This window comes from Pezoporus flaviventris, unplaced genomic scaffold (assembly GCF_033815535.1).
Source record: "Pezoporus flaviventris isolate CSIRO_AGI_PZ_B2104156 unplaced genomic scaffold, CSIRO_AGI_Pfla_v1 ptg000018l, whole genome shotgun sequence".
Taxonomy (NCBI): domain Eukaryota; kingdom Metazoa; phylum Chordata; class Aves; order Psittaciformes; family Psittacidae; genus Pezoporus; species Pezoporus flaviventris.
Window position 1 is genome coordinate 6,256,499 of NW_026892566.1, and position 18,211 is coordinate 6,274,709.

At 42.9% G+C, this 18,211-nt stretch overlaps 1 protein-coding gene across 13 annotated transcripts in view; it reads right to left on the minus strand.

Moving 5' to 3' along the window:
• The window catches only part of ELAVL2 (ELAV like RNA binding protein 2), a 120,185-nt gene that overhangs the window by 64,749 nt on the left and 37,225 nt on the right, over positions 1–18,211 (minus strand). The gene's annotated exons all lie outside the window — the stretch shown is intronic.

Sequence of the window (18,211 nt, forward strand, 5' to 3'; positions counted from 1 at the left end):
CACCTAACGAACCACAAAGAAAAGCTTATTACTGCAACAGCAGCAACACAGCTCAGAGCTCAATGCCTGAACACTCCCCAAATTTCCAGCATCCTGCAGTTAGCTGTACTCAGCATCAGCTGAAAAGATCTCTATACTGTAGCTAAGCATGTAAAACCAACATAGGCAATACCACATACTGCCATTTGTAATCTCCTGGATATATTACCAAGGGGATATCAGACACAGTATGCTAACTGATAATGCTCAGATGGTTGCTCAGAGAATGTCTGCTTTCCTCAATCCTTGAAGTACTCACTTGCTTTAAACACTGAAGAACATAAGTCCTTCTTGTAAAGATACCTCACACAGACTTTGACAAGAGCTTGTGGTCAGTCACACTGAGCAGGTGAACAACCCAAGCTGCCTGCAGGCTTTTCAAGCTGTCCTTGTTTCAGCTGGAACAGAGTTTATTTTCTTCATAGTAACTGGTGCAGTGCTGTGCTTTGGCTTCAGTCTGAGAATAATGCTGATAACACACACATGTTTTAGTTGCTGCTCAGCAGCACCCCTATCAAGGCCTTTTCACAGTCTCATGCTCTGCCAGGGTGGGAGGGCACAAGAAGCTGGGAGGAAGCAGAGACAGGACCCAAACTAGCCAAAGGGGTATTCTGTACCACAGCACATCATGCCCAGTGTATAAACTTGAGGGAGCTGGCAGAGAGACACCATTTGGTGCTTAGGGACAAGCTGGGCATCAGCCAGCACATGGTGAGCCCTTGTGCATCATTTGTATTTTCTGAGGTTTTATTTCTCTCTTTTTTGTTGCTCCCAATTATCATCATCAATATCATTATTGTTACAATACCTATCACTATTTTACTTTATTTCCATTATTAAGCTGTTCTTATTTCAATCTGGGTTTTATCTTCTTCCAGTTATCCTCCTCATCTTTCCCCAACCGAGTTAGCAGCTGCATGGCACTTACTTGGCAGCTGGGCTTAAACCACAACACAAGCTCATCTTTCCAACAGGTGATCACTATAGATGATTTAAAAATACCAGATCTTGATGCAAGTTGTACAAAATCATAGGATCACAGAATGGTTTGTGTTGGAAGGGAACTTAAAGATGACCTAGTTCCAACCCCCCTGCCACAGGCAGTACACCCAATAGACCAGGTTGCTCAAAGCCCGATCCAACCTGGCCTTGAACCTGCTGGTCATACTTCTGTTGATGTACTCCAGCATATGGTTGGCTTTCCTCAGTGTAAGCACACACTGACAGGTCATGTTGAGCTTCTTGTCAATCAGTAAATACCCCTAAGTCCTTCTCTCAGGGCTGCTGGTGATCCATGAATCACCCAGCTTGTATTTGTGCTTGGGACTGCCCCAACCCAAGTGCAGGTCCTTGCACTTGGTTGATTAAGTTAAATGTTAAAGTTGTTGGTTAAATATTGGTTTAAGAACAGATCCCTGTATTAGTTGACACAAAAATCATGGTTTAGTGATTCCCACACTGAATTATGTGCAAGTGTTATTTACAATTAATAGAAGCATGCAGTGCACACAGTCTCTGTGACAGATTGCTAAACTCAAAACACCAGAATATTGTCAGGTCTCTCCACCAGGAATTTCTCAAACATGATCTTGAGTAGTTTATTGGTAACAGCTGGGAGTCATCCAGTTGGCCTTTGATATACTACACCACAAAGTGCAGTAATGGACATATAGGCACTACAGAAGTGATAATACATAGTGTTATATAGCAATTAACATAGTAAAATTACTTAGCTATTCTCACACAAAATCTAATCCCCTTAACACATACATTGGACTTCAATATCCTCCCATCTTACCCACCAAATGCACCCAGGTTCTTGGGTAAAAGCAAACCCACAGATTGGTTTGCCTTTTCCTGAGGCAGGAATAACCCAGACTGTTTTCCACACCATATTTTTATGTGCACTACGGGATTAGAAGTCTCCCATCTCTTGTAACAGGAAAGTGACACATATGCTCAGTACAAGAAGCTTCACCAATTTTCTCAACAGCTGCACTCCTTACCTCACAGCAGCATTTAAGACATAGAAAGTGTCACAAATCCACTGTGAAGAAACAGAATCAGAGTCCAATAAAAATAATTCTGTTCCAGGAAATTTAATGATGAACTGTTTTGTTAGTACTACCATGAGCTTTGAGCTTTCTACTTTATTAGTCAAAGAAAATACACAATTATTTCAGCATCCTTAAATAAACCAACCCTTCAGAAGAAGGTCAAGATAAATGTCAAGGAAGATAGGTAGATCAACCACACATCAAGTTATAACACAGCAGCAGCACCACCTCTGAACAGTCTTCCAGCTGAAGACAGACTAACAGGTATTTCAGAAGCAGGATAGTATGCTCAAGCATCTCAGCCTAAATTAAAAGATTTCCCCCAGAACTGCTCTTATCTTCCTTTCCTCTTGATTTTTCACATAGCACCAGAACTACTTTACATTATATTTATCAATAATCTAAAAAAATAATCCTTAGCACTGTCTGTTCAATTAAGTGCTTCCTCAAAGCTAGCTTAGAACAGAGACAGCATGTTTTTTCTACCTCTATCATCTTTTACAGGTTCCCAAAACCAGCAGAGGAAGTGCTGGATGGGAAACAGCCTTTGAACAGTAAAGCAAACCAATATAAAATGGTAGAGAAAAATAACCCTGTAACAAAAATCCCATAAAACCCATCTTTACTTCCAGTATTTTAAAAAGCAGTAAGCAGTGCAGCCTCTCAACTGTCACACCAGTCTGCTACATTCCAATTTACTTAGGCAAAGTACAGACTGTTGTATTTCTCTACAGAATCCAGTATAGTAAGTGGATTATCTACACAAACTAACATTATTAGCAAGACTCTTCTCTGAAGCACTAAGAAGTATGACACTGGGGGTGGATTTTTGCATTTATGGAGACAGGTGGCAGAAAAGAAGCAGCAGGAATCTTTCAACAGACCTCAGAAAGGAGTAAGTGGTAGAAGTGATTCAGCTGGCTGAGAGAGCCCACTTGACAAGCAAGTGGAGAGACATGGCATCAATTGTTTTGCAAGCCTATCACAGTTGGGTTACATGACCCAGAATAAACGGCATCAGTGTAAGCTGACCTAGCAGATTTTGTTTACCTCAAGCAACAATCTGCTCCTCGGACTGCTTGTTCCTTCTGGGTTTCAGCAAAGTCCTTGTGATTCAGTGAGTCAATAGCACATAACCATGGAATCTTGAGATCTCGTTACAGAGGGAAATGCTTTTATAACCACCTCCATGAAAACTTCAACCCACAAACCTGTGTTCCCCAACACTGCTGCTGTGCTGCACAAGACTTCAAACCAAAGTATCAGTCAGGTTTTCTAGCTAAAAAAAGGTGCTCGGGAAAGCTATAAAAGCACCCCCAGAACACAAACTGAAGACAGAACACCTTAGCACTTTAACATTTACAAGAAGCAGCTTCCCAAGTCAAAACTGACAAAATGTGAAACTGCATCAGTACAAGTGATGACAGTGAGAAACGAATAAAATCTTGACCAGGTGAGCTCTAGGGTACTGGGAGCCCTTCATTACACAGCCTTTACTTCCAATGCTCGCATATCTGAATGTTTCATTTACCCCTTTGAAAATGTTATCAGTTATCAACCTTTACAGCCTCCTATAGCTGGATATGTTTCAACAGCTTTTCAAAAATGGATTTTAGACATACACTAGCCCTCCCAAGCTCATCTCAGTGAGAAGTAGTCAATCAAACCATTGCTCCTAGAAAGAGCAGTAATTTCCATCCTGTCTGGAAACCTGGTCTGCCCACACCACACTTTCTCTCTAGTTAGAGGGCTTAAGGAGCTTTCTGCACATTAAATTTGTCTTGTTACTAAGTGGAAAAAAAGACTGATTTCCTAGAAAGAGAAATTGGTGCTTAATCCCAGCGCCTACCAAATGTGGAGTCACCTGCGGAAAGCAGAATTCAACAATAAAAACAAAAACAAGCTTATTAACTGAATTTGAACTGTAGATTTCAGAATCTACACACAGGACAAGAGACCTTTCACCTGCAAGGTTGCTTTTGCAGACCCCATCAATTTTCAATTCCCACAGCTGCTCCAGCAACAACTTCTACTTTCCAAAGGTTTTCCAAAGTTGAAATTCAGCTCAATAAAGCATCATATTCACTATTCTTTCAAGTAACTGATCAACTACATCACAGAATCATGGAGTGTGAGGTTTCAAGTGAACTCTGGAAATCATCTAGTCCAAGTCCTGTGCTTGAACAGGGCTACCTATAGCCAGTTGCCTAGGACCAATGTCCAGACACCTTTTGAGCATCTCCACAGGGGGACACACTCCACCACTTCTCTGGGCAGCCTGCATCAAGTCACCTTCACAGTAAAGACTTGTTCCTGATGCTCAGATGGAGCCTCCTGCATGTGGAGGCTTCATCTGTGTGATGGATATGTTTCAGTTGGTACCCACTGTCTCTCACCTTTTCACTGGGCACCACCAGAAAGAGCTGGGCTCCATCCTCTATACACCCTCCCTGCAGGTATTTATATACATTGATGAGATCCTCCTGAGCCTCCTCTTCTCCAGGCTAAACAGTCCCAGGTCTCACAATGTTTCACAGTATCACAGTATGTTAAGAGATTGGAAGGGACCTCGAAAGATCATCTAGTCCAATCCCCCTGCCGGAGCAGGAACACCTAGATAATGTTACACAGGAATGTGTCCAGGCGGGTTTTGAATGTCTCCAGGGAAGGAGACTCCACAACCTCCCTGGGCAGCCTGTTCCAGTGTTCCGTCACCCTCACTGAGAAGAAGTTTCTTCTCAAGTTTAAGTGGAACCTCTTGTGTTCCAGTTTGTACCCATTACCCCTTGTCCTATCATTGTTTGCCACTGAGTAGAGCCTGGCTCCGTCCTCGTGACACTCCCCCTTTATATATATATAGACACTTATAAGGTCACCTCTCAGTCTCCTCTTCTCCAAACTATAGAGACCCAGCTCCCTCAGTCTTTCCTCATAAGGGAGATGCTCCACTCCCTTCATCATCTTCACTGCCCTGCGCTGGACTCTCTCCAGCAGCTCCCTGTCCTTCTTGAACTGAGGGGCCCAGAACTGGACACAATACTCCAGATGCGGTCTCACCAGGGCAGAGTAGAGGGGAAGGAGGACCTCTCTCGACCTACTAACCACCGCCCTTCTAATACACCCCAGGATGCCATTGGCCTTCTTAGCCACAAGGGCACAGTGTTGGCTCATGGTCATCCTGTCGGCCACTAGGACCCCCAGGTCCCTCTCCCCTACACTGCTCTCTAACTGGTCGTTCCCCAACCTATACTGGAACCTGGGGTTGTTCCTGCCCAGATGCAGGACTCTACACTTTCCCTTGTTATATTTCATCAAGTTACTCCCTGACCAACTCTCCAGCCTGTCCAGGTCTCGCTGGATGGCAGCACAGCCTTCTGGCGTGTCAGCCACTCCTCCCAGCTTAGTGTCATCAGCAAATCTGCTGATAGTACACTCAATTCCCTCATCTAAATCATTGATGAATATATTCAATAATACCGGTCCCAGTACTGACCCTTGAGGCACTCCACTAGTTACAGGCCTCCAACTAGACTCAGCCCCATAGACTACAACTCTCTGGCTTCTCTCCTTCAGCCAGTTCACAGTCCACCTCACTACCTGATCATCCAGTCCACACTTCCTCATTTTAGCCGTGAGGATGCTGTGGGAGACTGTGTCAAATGCTTTGCTGAGGTCAAGGTAGACCACATCCACCGCTCTGCCATCATCCATCCACCGTGTTATTTCCTCATAAAAGGCTAAGAGATTGGTCAAACATGATTTCCCCCTGGTGAAGCCATGTTGACTGCCCCTCATAACCTTCTTATCCTTGATATGCCTTAAGATGGTACCAAGGATAAGGTGTTCCATCACTTTCCCAGGGATGGAGGTGAGGCTGACCGGTCTATAGTTACCCGGGTCCTCCTTCTTGCCCTTTTTGAAGACTGGAGTGACATTTGCTTTCCTCCAGTCCTCAGGCACCTCTCCTGTTTCCCAAGACTTGGTAAAGATGATGGAGAGTGGTCTAGCAATGACTTCCGCCAGTTCCCTCAGCACCCGCGGGTGCATCCCATCTGGACCCATGGATTTATGGATGTCCAGATTGCTCAACTGTTCTCTAACCCATTCCTCATCAACTAAGGCAAACTGCTCCGTCGACCTGACTTCATCTAAGGTCTCAGGGGTACAGGGCTCTTCAGGACTGCCCGCAGCAGAGTAGACAGAGACAAAGAAGGCATTCAGTAACTCTGCCATCTCTGCATCTTCTGTCACCAGGGCACCCATCCTGTTCATCAGTGGGCCTACATTGCCTCTGGTGTTAGTTTTGTCTGCCATGTATTTGAAAAAGCTCTTTTTGCTGTCCTTGACCCTTCTTGCCAGGTTTAATTCTAAGGATGCCTTAGTCCTCCTAGCTGCCTTCCTACATCCTCTAGCAGCAGCCTTATATTCCTCCCAAGTGGCCAGCCCCTCCTTCCATGACCTGTAAACTCTCCTCTTCCACTTGAGCATACCCAGCAGTTCCCTATTTAGCCACGCAGGTCTCCTGGCCCTCTTCCTTGACTTTCTACGTGTCGGGATGCTCCGATCTTGAGCTCGGAAAAAGCAGTCCTTGAATGTCAACCAACTATCTTGGGCCCCTTTACCTTCAAACAGCCCTGCCCATGGGATTTCCCCTAGCAATTGCTTGAAAAGGCCAAAGTTTGCCCTGCTGAAGTCCAGGGTTGCAATTCTACTTGGTATTCTACTAGTCCTGCCACACAAGATCCTGAACTCCACCATCTCGTGGTCGCTGCAACCAAGGCAGCCCTCAACCCTTACTGCTTCGACCAGATCCTCCTTGTTAGTGAGGATGAGATCCAGCAGCGCTCCTCTCCTGGTCGGCTCATCCACCATTTGCAGGAGGAAGTTATCATCCATACACTGGAGGAACCTCCTGGACTGCGGCTGGGTTGCCGAGTGGTCTTCCAGCAAACATCAGGGAAGTTAAAATCCCCCATGACGACCACGGCCTGTGACTGTGAGGCCGCTCTCAGCTGCCTGTAGAAGGCCTCATCAACTTCCTCACCCTGATCTGGTGGGCTGTAACAGACACCCACAACAGTATCCCCCCTGCCAGCCTGCCCCTTAATTCTCACCCACAGACTCTCAACTCGCTCATCATCTGTCCCTGGACAGAACTCGGTGCATTGTAGTTCCTCCCGCACATAAAGAGCAACCCCACCACCCCGCCTGGCTGGCCTGTCTTTCCTGCAAAGGACATAGCCTTCCATGACTATATTCCAGTCATGTGAGCTGTCCCACCACGTCTCTGTAATTGCCACCAGATCATAATCTCCTGACTTAACACAGGTTTCCAACTCCTCCTGCTTATTTCCCATGCTGCGCGCATTGGTGTACAGGCATTTCAGGGAGCGAGCTGAGCACACCGATTTCACCCTAGGATTGTAGGAGGCCTCCCAGTCTTCATTAATTCTGGAGCGCTGCCCCACTGGGGCAAGCCCAGCTACAAGCCCATCCCCCTTCGAATCTAGTTTAAAGCTCTCCAAATGAGCCCTGCTAATTCGTTTCCTCCCAGGAGAAATGCTCCAGTCCCTTCACTGTCTTTATCAACCTTCACTGGTCTCTCTCCAGTACATCCCTCTCCCCTGAACTTGGGAGACCAGAAGAGTGTCCACCTCTAGGCATAGCTAGGCACAGAATTCATTAAATAGAAAGTTAAATTTATTTAATTTCTAGTAATGAAACACAGAAACCTACCTCTTAAGAATTTGAAGAACAGCAACAATAGCTGGAAGCGTATCAATGGATGTGAAACCCTATCCATGTGAGATACCACTGGCTGCTTACTTTAGTAAAATTTACACCAGTGTAAGAATGGGATGCAACAGACAACTCACTACCACTCTAACAATTTTACCACTGGTCAAGTTTTGAAGAGTTATTATCTTAATGAGCCTGCTCTGATTTTGAGTGACAAGTGATTTTCTAACTTTTCACTCCAAGCAAAAGTAATCTGAAGCTTTCGCATCATGACAGATACAGCATTTCCCATTTCAGTGGTTTGACAAGGAACCAAAAATTCAGAAGACCTGAACAAAGAGAACAGCAGTCCCTACAATATACTTGTAAACTGTTTCCTTGAAAAATGGGCAGAATAGAGAGATACCAAATTTCAGTCATTAATAAGGCAAACACTACATACAATTATTAAGAGGTTACATTTGAATTTGGTAAGGCATTCATCCAAAATCTTGTTTATCCCACTCCTGGAATGCTCTTACACACTGACGCCACACAGGATTTCCATCTGTACCTAGGGGACCATGCTAAGTCTCAGAGCTTGGCAATGACCCCTTGTATCTTTATAAGCAGTACACATACACAGAAAGATACAAACCACAAAGGTTAAAAAACAAAACCCTCAGATCTCTGGTTAATTACCATGGGCACTATCAGGTGAAACACACTACAACCTCGCAGTTCTCTTCTGCTTTTTCATACCAATAATCCCTGAAGTTCCACCTGCAATTCTGACCATGGTCAAAAGGCCACTTTCTTTACACCTGAAGTCTCAGAAGTCCGAACTAGTTTTTGTACAAAAAAGGGAAATCCCAATTTGACTGTGATAAGCAGTAGCTACATAGACAATTCAAAACTTACCAATCATTACCATTATCATCAGTTTATGTCCCTCTACTCTGCTCTCATGAGACCTCACTTGGAGCACTGTGTGCAGTTCTGGTGTCCTCAACTTAAAAAGGACATGGAACTGTTTGAACAAATCCAGAGGAGGGGCATGAGGATGACCATGGGACTGGAGCACCTCCTGTATGAAGACAGGCTGAGAAAGTTGGGGCTGTTGAGCCTGGAGAAGGCTGCATGGAGACCTCATAGCAGCCTTCGAGTACCTGAAGGTGGCCTAGAAGGATGCTGGGGAGGAACTCTTCATTAGGGACTGAAGTGATAGGACAAGGGGAAACAGGTTAAAAGAGGGGAAGTTTAGACTGGATATAAGGAGGAAGTTCTTCACTGTAAGGGTGGTGAGGCACTGGAATGGGTTGCCCAGGGAAGTTGTGAATGCTCCATCCCTGGTGGTGTTCAAGGCCAGGCTGGACAGAGCTGTGGGTGACATGTCTCAGTGTGAGGTGTCCCTGCCCATGGCAAGGGGGTTGGAACTAGATTATCTTAAGGTCCTTTCCAGCCGTAACTAATCTATGATTCTATGATCCTAAGTCTAAAGGAAACCATTTGCTTCCTGGCACTACTCCAATAAACCTTCAAGACAAGAAGTGCTGAAAGAGATAAGCTATTTCTCCAAGCAGGTTTCTTTTCGTCTTTCATACACCAGTACCAACAATCTCACCCAATTCTAGGTAACAGACTTCTAAAAGGTATCTTTTATATGCTCTGTGAAATAAGTCCCACTTTAAGAACAGTTTCTTTCATCAAGGACCACTGGAGCTCCTGTATAAGCAACTCCAGCCCCATCTTTACTCCAGCTTTAAAAAAATACTAGTTTAGGACTACCTGCTTCTTTTCAGGAATTGAATGCATTCAGTATAAAGTTCTGCCACACCAGATGCTTACCGACCACACTGTGCACCACATCACGTGATGCCTAAAGAGAAACTATGCTATGTCAATGCGCTACATGAAATTCACTTTTCCCAAATTACCACCTTTCCCAAATCCTTTTATTAAATCAGTTTTTAGAGTAATTTTCATGCATCAAGTGTTCCACTGCCATCCAATTTTGTTTATACTGAATTTCTTTCAATCCATTAACTGAGTTAAACCCTTACCTTCCTCCTCAGTGCAATCTGTCATGCAGGGGTAACACACTCTCATGATCAGGAAATCTCACATAATGAATGATTCAAGCTTATCTGAAGTGTTAATGGGCACAATGCACAAAACAGTAAGTCTTCCTTCGCTCACAACACACTTCATTTCTGTAGAGAGTGCCAAAGTGCTTTTAATTCTGTTTTCTGTTCTTTGCACCAGCTCAGCTCAACTGGTACACAGGACACAGATTTGGCACAGAATTAAGTTATTTAAACACCGATAGTTACACACAACCTCCAACAGATTGCCAGTTCCCTTATAGAGTTTAAGGCTTAAACAAAAGAGCCATGCAAACCTGGATGTGCTCATCGCATCTGTTCTTCTGATAAGCCAGGGAACTACATGAACCTGCCAACTGCAGTTACTGCTCTTGACACTAGGTCTCATAGACTTACTCAATGACTACCCTACACAGGTTCAGCCTGTCTTCTACCTTTTCATCTTCTACTACATAAATAGATGCCAGACATATGCTGTTTCTTCTACTCCAAAGACATGTTTTGAATCAAAACCTGTTAAAAGCACAGAAGCTACTATTTGTGCCACAAAAAGCTAAGCTGGCCAACATCCATTGAGTCAGCCAACACAAGAGCTCCTGTTCAAAGGACTTCCATCCTGCTCAAACCATACAAACAACAGCTCCAGTTCAAGCTTCAGTCCACTAAGGAAAGAGGCAATTGAAAGGGTTTTCAACTCCTGGGATTTCACTCTCCTACACAAAAATAGCCCAGTCTTACAGTCTTCCCAGAGATACTTCTAACCATCATGCCTTTAGCATGCTGTAACATTTTCTTCCACAGATCCTGTCAATGGCTAAACTTATCAAAATAGAACCCTTTTACAGAACTGACACTGAGAAGTACTACAAAACCTTCCAGCTGAGTTCAAAGGCTTATGACAGTTTATTTGCAGTTCTATCACTAGTATTTTTATCCTTTATTTAAAAATCACTCAAGATGAGGAAATGCTTGAGTTCGTAAAAAAATATGAATGTGATACCAGGGCACTGGCTCAGAAGAGTAAGGTATTTAGCTACTTTTGTAACAAAATGATTTTTGCCTTTAACACTATCTGCCATTCTGTTGATATGTTAGTTCAGACAAAGCTGTCATGTAGCACCCTTGATAAAAAAAAAAGATGGAAAGCATAACAGCTTTTCAGTAAGTCAGAAATATTTAGTCTGTAGATCTTTACTTCATAGCTCTTTTCACTGATGATGGTAAGAAGTCTGTAAAAAGAACTAAAAATAGGCAGTGAAAACAAGATATAAGTGCTTGATTTTTAAGAGCTTAATATAGAGAGGAAAAAGCATTCTGAGCAATTAATTTTTTAAGTGCTAACAAGTTGATTACACAATGTGCATTTAAAACTGAAGTCAGTTCAACTTACCAGCATTGCTATAGTCCTAGGTGAATTCAAGACAGATATATGGAAAACAAAAATCAGAAGGAAGACTACAGAAAATATAGGCTTGCTGCTGACTGTGGCAAGGAGCCTGGCAAAAATGAACAAGGAAGAGGCTGAGACAAGTCAATGCCTTCCTTACCTTGATTTTTACTGGTAAGACCAGTAAAAATACATATGAAAGCAAGTAAATCAGACTGAGCCCCAAGCTTACAACCCTGTCACTGTTACCAGCATAAATAGGTAAGTAAAAACAAGACCTGTGTCAAAACAATAACACAACCCTTATCTTTTAAGGAATTCAATGAGCTTAATGATTTCAGACTTAACAAGTCAGTTTGAGAAATAAAGCTTTATATTCCTCATTTTTTTTTATAAATATACACCAATTTGATGTCAGAACAGAACTGGGGAAATACAACTCATAATATATTTCTCCTGAAGAGTCTACTTCATCAAGGTAGTTTGCGACAGCTTCCTTATCAATGGCAGACTTTAGAGGTCTTTAGAACTGAATTGTTCTAAAGGGGCTTTAGAGGCTTTAGAACTGAATTGTTCAGTATTAAGGAACAGTTGTATGCAAGCTATAAAAAGGAAAAACACACTTAGGAATGAAGTGAAGCAGAAGGAAACTGCCTTGAACAGCAACTGTCACTTGACCCATTGTGCAAGTTCATCATCACTACTTTGGCTTTCTGGGATTTTTCTCCCCCTCCACATACCAAGTTTTGCCTGTAGGACTCTTCACCAGTCTCTACAGACATCTCCTGAAATCACTAAGCTTTTCCAGCTGTGTTATATTGAAATAACTCCACCCTCCACCTGTTCAATCTCTTCTTGCCTGGACCACATTTAGATTTTAGTACACCCGTGTTTTGATGTTACAGCAGCCTCTGCAGTGCTGTAGCTACAAAGCACCTTTAACTCTTAATGGCAGCTTGGCTTCCCACCCAACACCCTCCATCCTGATGGATACCACAATGAGAAATTTCAAGACATTTCAAAATGCTGAAGGACAAAATAATCTGACAACAGTTCAACACTACTACACAAGTTTACCATCTTATTAATTCTAGCTTTACATCTATAGCCAACCTGACTTTCAATAAATACCTACCCCCAAAATGCAACTGCCTGCCTATTTAGCAGAACCATAACTAGAAACAATTAAGAAACACCATTGTTAACTTTGCTGGTCATTCACTACACTTTTCCACACAAACCAGGGTTTTGAAATGCCATACACCTTATTCACAAAAAGGCATTAAGAACAGTAGAAACTCTACCGCTTAACAACCCTGGAGCTGTGTAACCAGTGGTCCTGGCTTTCTTAGTTTTACCAGTCCCTTGGCACATTTTGAGGAAGAAAACTGTCAACAGAAAAGATCACATACCAGAACCAGACATTCACCAGTTATTCACAAGTGGCCCCTTCTGCTTCCAGGAACTCTACAGAACAACAGACAGGTAAGAACTCCAGCAGAGCTGTCTACTTCACTTCTTCACTCATCTTACATAAATCCAGTGCAAAATTTTCATGAAATGAGACCACAGGTAATACCTTAAAATGAATAACATGTTAATAGTCCGTTATTGCTACTGGACTAAAAAGTACACAACCGCAATATCAACAGGCTGGAAGCCCCACAATGAATACTGCTACCTGAATACATTTAAGGTAGACAGCATCACAGAATACTGCACCCTGCTTCTTACAAAGAAGAGAGGAAAATATGTAGATAGCAGGTCACTTACAATCCATGTTAATATAATCTTTTCCCTATTCAAATATTTATGGGATAGAAGAAAACAAGTACAGGCCTACCATTCTTCTACCATTTTGAAGGATGTTTTACTGATACACAGCAGTAATATTGCTGGTTTTATGGGTAGATACATTTAGCTTGAACAATATTAGTTTCTTAATAAAAAGAAAAAGGGCAAGAAAATGTTGATTAAACAGCAAGAAGCTGTGCTCTGGCTACACCCACACCACACACTAAGTCATAAACACTTCCTAATCAAGGAACAGCAAATCAGTTCAAGGAAAATACACTGCAAATAACTTGTGAAGTATGCTTCTAGAGGAAAAAACAGATTACCAGCTGCTCACTGTTTAGAGTATTTCAAATGCCACTCATCAATAAACCATCTTGGTTCAGTCCAGCACCTGACCTTGAGGAAAGGCTATTTTTTATTTTTAAGGTTGTTACAATTGACTGGACTGAAAAGATGCTTAAGAATTCAGCCGGGCTTCTTTAGAAGAGGGTGTTCAAGCATTCCTTTTACAAATCCTTCTTTACATCCCTTGGAAAAGGATGAGTTTCAAGGTCTCACCTAGATATTAGAGAGCACCTTTTGTGGTAGAACAACCTATGAACATCTAGTCATAGATTACACATACATAAAGACATCCAGTAGTTGCATCTGACTACTACAGCTCTGGAGGTTTACAGTATTAGCCTATTGCCAGGCTTCCCAAGTTTCCTTTGTACCTGCTCACATGACCGGACTCAGCAGCTTGGATAGAATAAATTTCCCCAATGGAATCATTCCCACAATTTGGTCACATGGCTGGTCCTTTGCCAGCCCCACCACAACCTATCCTGCCAGCCCACTGAATTCCAATGCATCAAAACTATTCTCAGAATTAAATCTTAAGCAATAGGCTTCTCCTGAGAAAAGCGGGACTCAGGAAGGCGGAGAACAATACGTTATCACCAATTCTGTTTTTACACTGAAACATTAACTTCAGCTAATGTTCTAGTTCTATAAAGCCCAAGACAGAGAGCACAACATTTCTATGGCTAGTTACTAGCAGTCCCATCTGAGCAGTTTTAGATCCACTTATCTCCTCCACTTAAGGGGAATAATTTCTTGCTCATCTTAAGAGCAATCTTTTGGGTTTGAAGATATAACATGACTACAGGAGACAGACATTTTTGTTTTGATCCGCATAGGCAATGCCAACTGCTAAATGGAATGAATAGCTATGAGGTGGAATGAACTAGAAGTGCAGTTTAGGATCCTTATTTTTAGATGTCTTCTTAGAGGCCACTCAAAGTATGCATTACACCTGAAGGACTGCAGGAAGTAAAGAATACATCAGTATTAAGGCAAAGAAGCTGAACCACAGCCACTAACACCACTCACTCTAAAATAATCATGTTTTCCAATTCTCCCTAATCCTCCAAGTATCCACCTGGTTTTCATGACTACTGTTTGCCACATAGGCAGCCTTTCCCAGTGTCTTCTAAGTATCAAGTTCTTTTCTAACTCCAAGTCCTAAGAAAATTGTCCATACCATTTGGCAAGTTAAATATTTTTAGCAGCAAAGCAAAGCAAATGCAGAATGAGGACAATTAGCTACTGTTAAAACATCTGAGCCAGACCTCAATTGCTTACAATGCTTCCCTCACACCTCTGCCACCATTGCCTTTCATGCTTTTCACTATCTCTGTGTCAGAATCCTCCTAAAATCACCTACCAATAATTGACACAGAAAAATAAGTACAGTACTGCTGATATAAACAAGTTGTGACAACTTGGCCACATACTGTTAACCACAAAAGAAGCATACCTTTTACACATTATCAACTCATAACCAGAAGCAGAAGGATGTGCCAGAAGCATTATTTCAAAAGTTACTGGTTACAGACAAAGCTTTTACATTTTTTATTTGCTATACAGAAGTCACTCTATTGCATAAAAGCATAGAAAAGCAGCTAGTCCTTCTCCTCCCTATTTAAGTTATCATTTAGCTGTACAACGCCACAGCTACTTCCACAAATCAGGAAGCTAGGAAAGCAGCAAGTTACCTGCAGAACAGGGATATCTGAGTCTAATGCACCGTAAAATAAACCAGGCTTACTGCTGTGTGAACAGGCTCACTCTGATTACTGCAGCCATCTTCAGTCTTCTGACTCATAAGCCACACCTGTCCATTTTTCATTTCTTATCAAGCCAAATTTCCTCTCTTGCTGCAGAAAAGACTCTTCTAGCAAAGATGGATATTGCCCACACCAAGTTACCCTGATCCATACGACACTGGATGACCTGCCTCTGAAAAAGCCTAAACCCAGCCAAAGCTCAGACATGTCCTCCTAGAAGTGTGCACAAACCCCTCTGCCATATGAGCCAGTATTCTCAAAAAAGCTAAACCCCACACTTAAACTGATATGCAAGCAACAATTTTGAATGGCTTCTACTCAGCCAGACAGATCAGCTCAGTGTTGGCCAACAGCACTCTCCTAGTTCACCTCTTAGCCAGAGAGAGCATCACTAACATCTCTGCACTGAACATCCCAGCTATAGAAAGATTCTCATTTGACCCAGAACTGCTCCTAGGAATTTCCAGAAAAGACTTCTGACAGCCACTGCTCTCAAGAGAGTGGTTCATGCAGAGATGCATTCTTTTAGCTCCAAGACTACTGAAAATATAAATATGGAGCCTGTTTGCCTCTAGGTTGATCCCCACCAGGAAAACAAGTTCAGACAGATCACTATTCATTCTCAATAGGTTAATTTACATAGAGGAAGAGAAAACTAAATTCTTTCCTCTCAAGAGAATTGATAACCTAAAGCCAGTCCTTCGGAATAAGTAAGCATTTGGCTCTACTACTACTCAAGGAAGAAAGCTGCCCGCACAGTAGGCAACAACGCTAGGCATCTTGCTGCTATCCCAAATACCTACAGCCTAAAGGGGAGGACATAGAAATACTGCCAAAGCAGCATTACAACTGTGAAATAGTGCAAAAGACTGAAAATTCACCTTGAATTCACACTCACAAGAGCAGTGAAATTATGAAAGTAGGGTTAAGATATTCCAGCTTGTTTTTATCAGCTTCTTTTCTACATAAAACTTAAGTCACATGAAATAGCATGTACTCCAAAGCAGTAACCTCTTAAGAGAGAGCAGATCACAAAGTAGAATCTGATCCCGACATCTTCCACCTACCCTACCCTGTCCTTCTGATACAATTCTAGCTTTCTAGGTCAGATACAGCAAGTCAAAGCTACCCCCGCAACAACAATTAAAAAAAAATATCTTTCAACCATGCTATGAAAACAAGGTCTTTCTTTACCAGAGTTGTTTGTTTCTTTGTAAGATTTAAACTATGGAACCCTGCCATGTCTCAACTCTTTGCCCAATAAACATATTTTATAGGTAAAAAGAGGTAGATTGATCAGAGTAATTCAGGTCAACAGGCACCTCAGGAGGTCTCCAGTCTGACTGCCCAGAGCAGGCTCAGCCATGTTGTCAGACCAGGTTCCTCAGGGCTTTACCCTGTGTGGGCTGGAAACCCTCAAAGTACGGAGACAAAACCATCCCCCTTGGACCTCAGGCCCTCTGCCCAGCTGGTTTTGGGGTAGGGGGAAGCTTTCTTTTATCTCCAGCTTCTCTGACCCTGCCCAGCTTGCTGCCTGCAAGGGCCCAGGGCCTTCTGCCCTAGTCCTGTTGGCACTGCTGTCAGGTCTTTGCCCACCCAGGATACGGCTGCACACTGCTCCTGCCTGAATTGCACAGGTTCCCTGACAGCCTTTTGTGCAACTGGTCCTGGTCCCTCTGGACAACAGCTGTGCTTCTGAGAACATTAGCTAAACCCCTTGTCTACAGGCTTGATGAGGGTCAACTTTCTCCCTTTTCCCAGGTCACTTAGAATAGTGACCACAACAGGTGGCATGTAGACGTCCACCTGTAATAAGCCTCCAGGAAGATCATAAAGTTTTAACCACTGGATTTCAAGCTCCAAAATCCTACCTGTTTTCCACCTATCTAGTTGTACACCATCCTAAATCTTCATATCCCAAAGTTGTTACAAAGATTCTCTGGCAAGCCTAACACCTACGGAGTCATGCTCAACTCAATATGAATGACACCCATCGATCATCAGATTCACAGACTTACTAATTTCAAAGACACTCTGTTCCACTACAATTAATCACCTTTTGTTTTAATTGGCACAGAAGTTACTCAAAGATAACTCGCATAATGGTCTACTGAGAGACTACCATTAGGCTCCTTACTGCACTCACTTCCAGTAGCAGCAAAACAGGCTTTTCTGCATTCATCAGGAACCTTCCTGATCTGCCAAAAATTAGACAGTGGCCTCATCATGACAGTATGACCTGTTGTCAGGTCAGGTACTTATACAGAAATGCATCCAGCAGCTATCCTGCCTGGGGATCTAAAATACTCACACACAGCAACCATCTCTTTCTGCAAGCACAACTTTGAGTACATGAGAAAATACAAAGCCTTTCACTAATAACACCCTGGATGCACATTTCTGGGCCACTTTAAAGCCAGGTTATTTCTTGTCAATTAGGCGATGAGTTTGGAGAAGCCACATTTCTCAGGCACACAAGCATTAGAGCAGACATACTTAATTCAGACACCTTTTAACACACAGCACATTCATCTTCATCACTGGATGTTGCTCTGCTTAGCCAGGTAAGTCCAGCAACCACTACACTTTTTTTCAGAGATTCCCTATCCTCTGACAAAGGCTAATCCACTGACTGATGAGTGGGCTTACCAGACACCTCCCCCAGCCCCCAACAGGACATGGGGAGAAAACAGTATGAAAAAGTTCATGAGTGAAGACAAGGAAATCAGTTCCCAGTGAGTGTCACGAGCAAAATACACCCGACTTGAGTAAAACTGATTTAATTCAATGTCAATTAGAATGGATTTAGCTAGTGGGAAACAAACGAAAAAATAAGTAGAATACCTTCCCCCCCACCTCTAACCTCATGTTCCCTATCCTAATACTTCACTCCCAACAACTCTGCCTCCCCTCCCCCCCCCCCAGTAGAGCAAGGAGGATGGAGGTGTACAGACATGCTTTTCCCCCTGCTCCACCAAGGGCACCCCACAGCCAGCA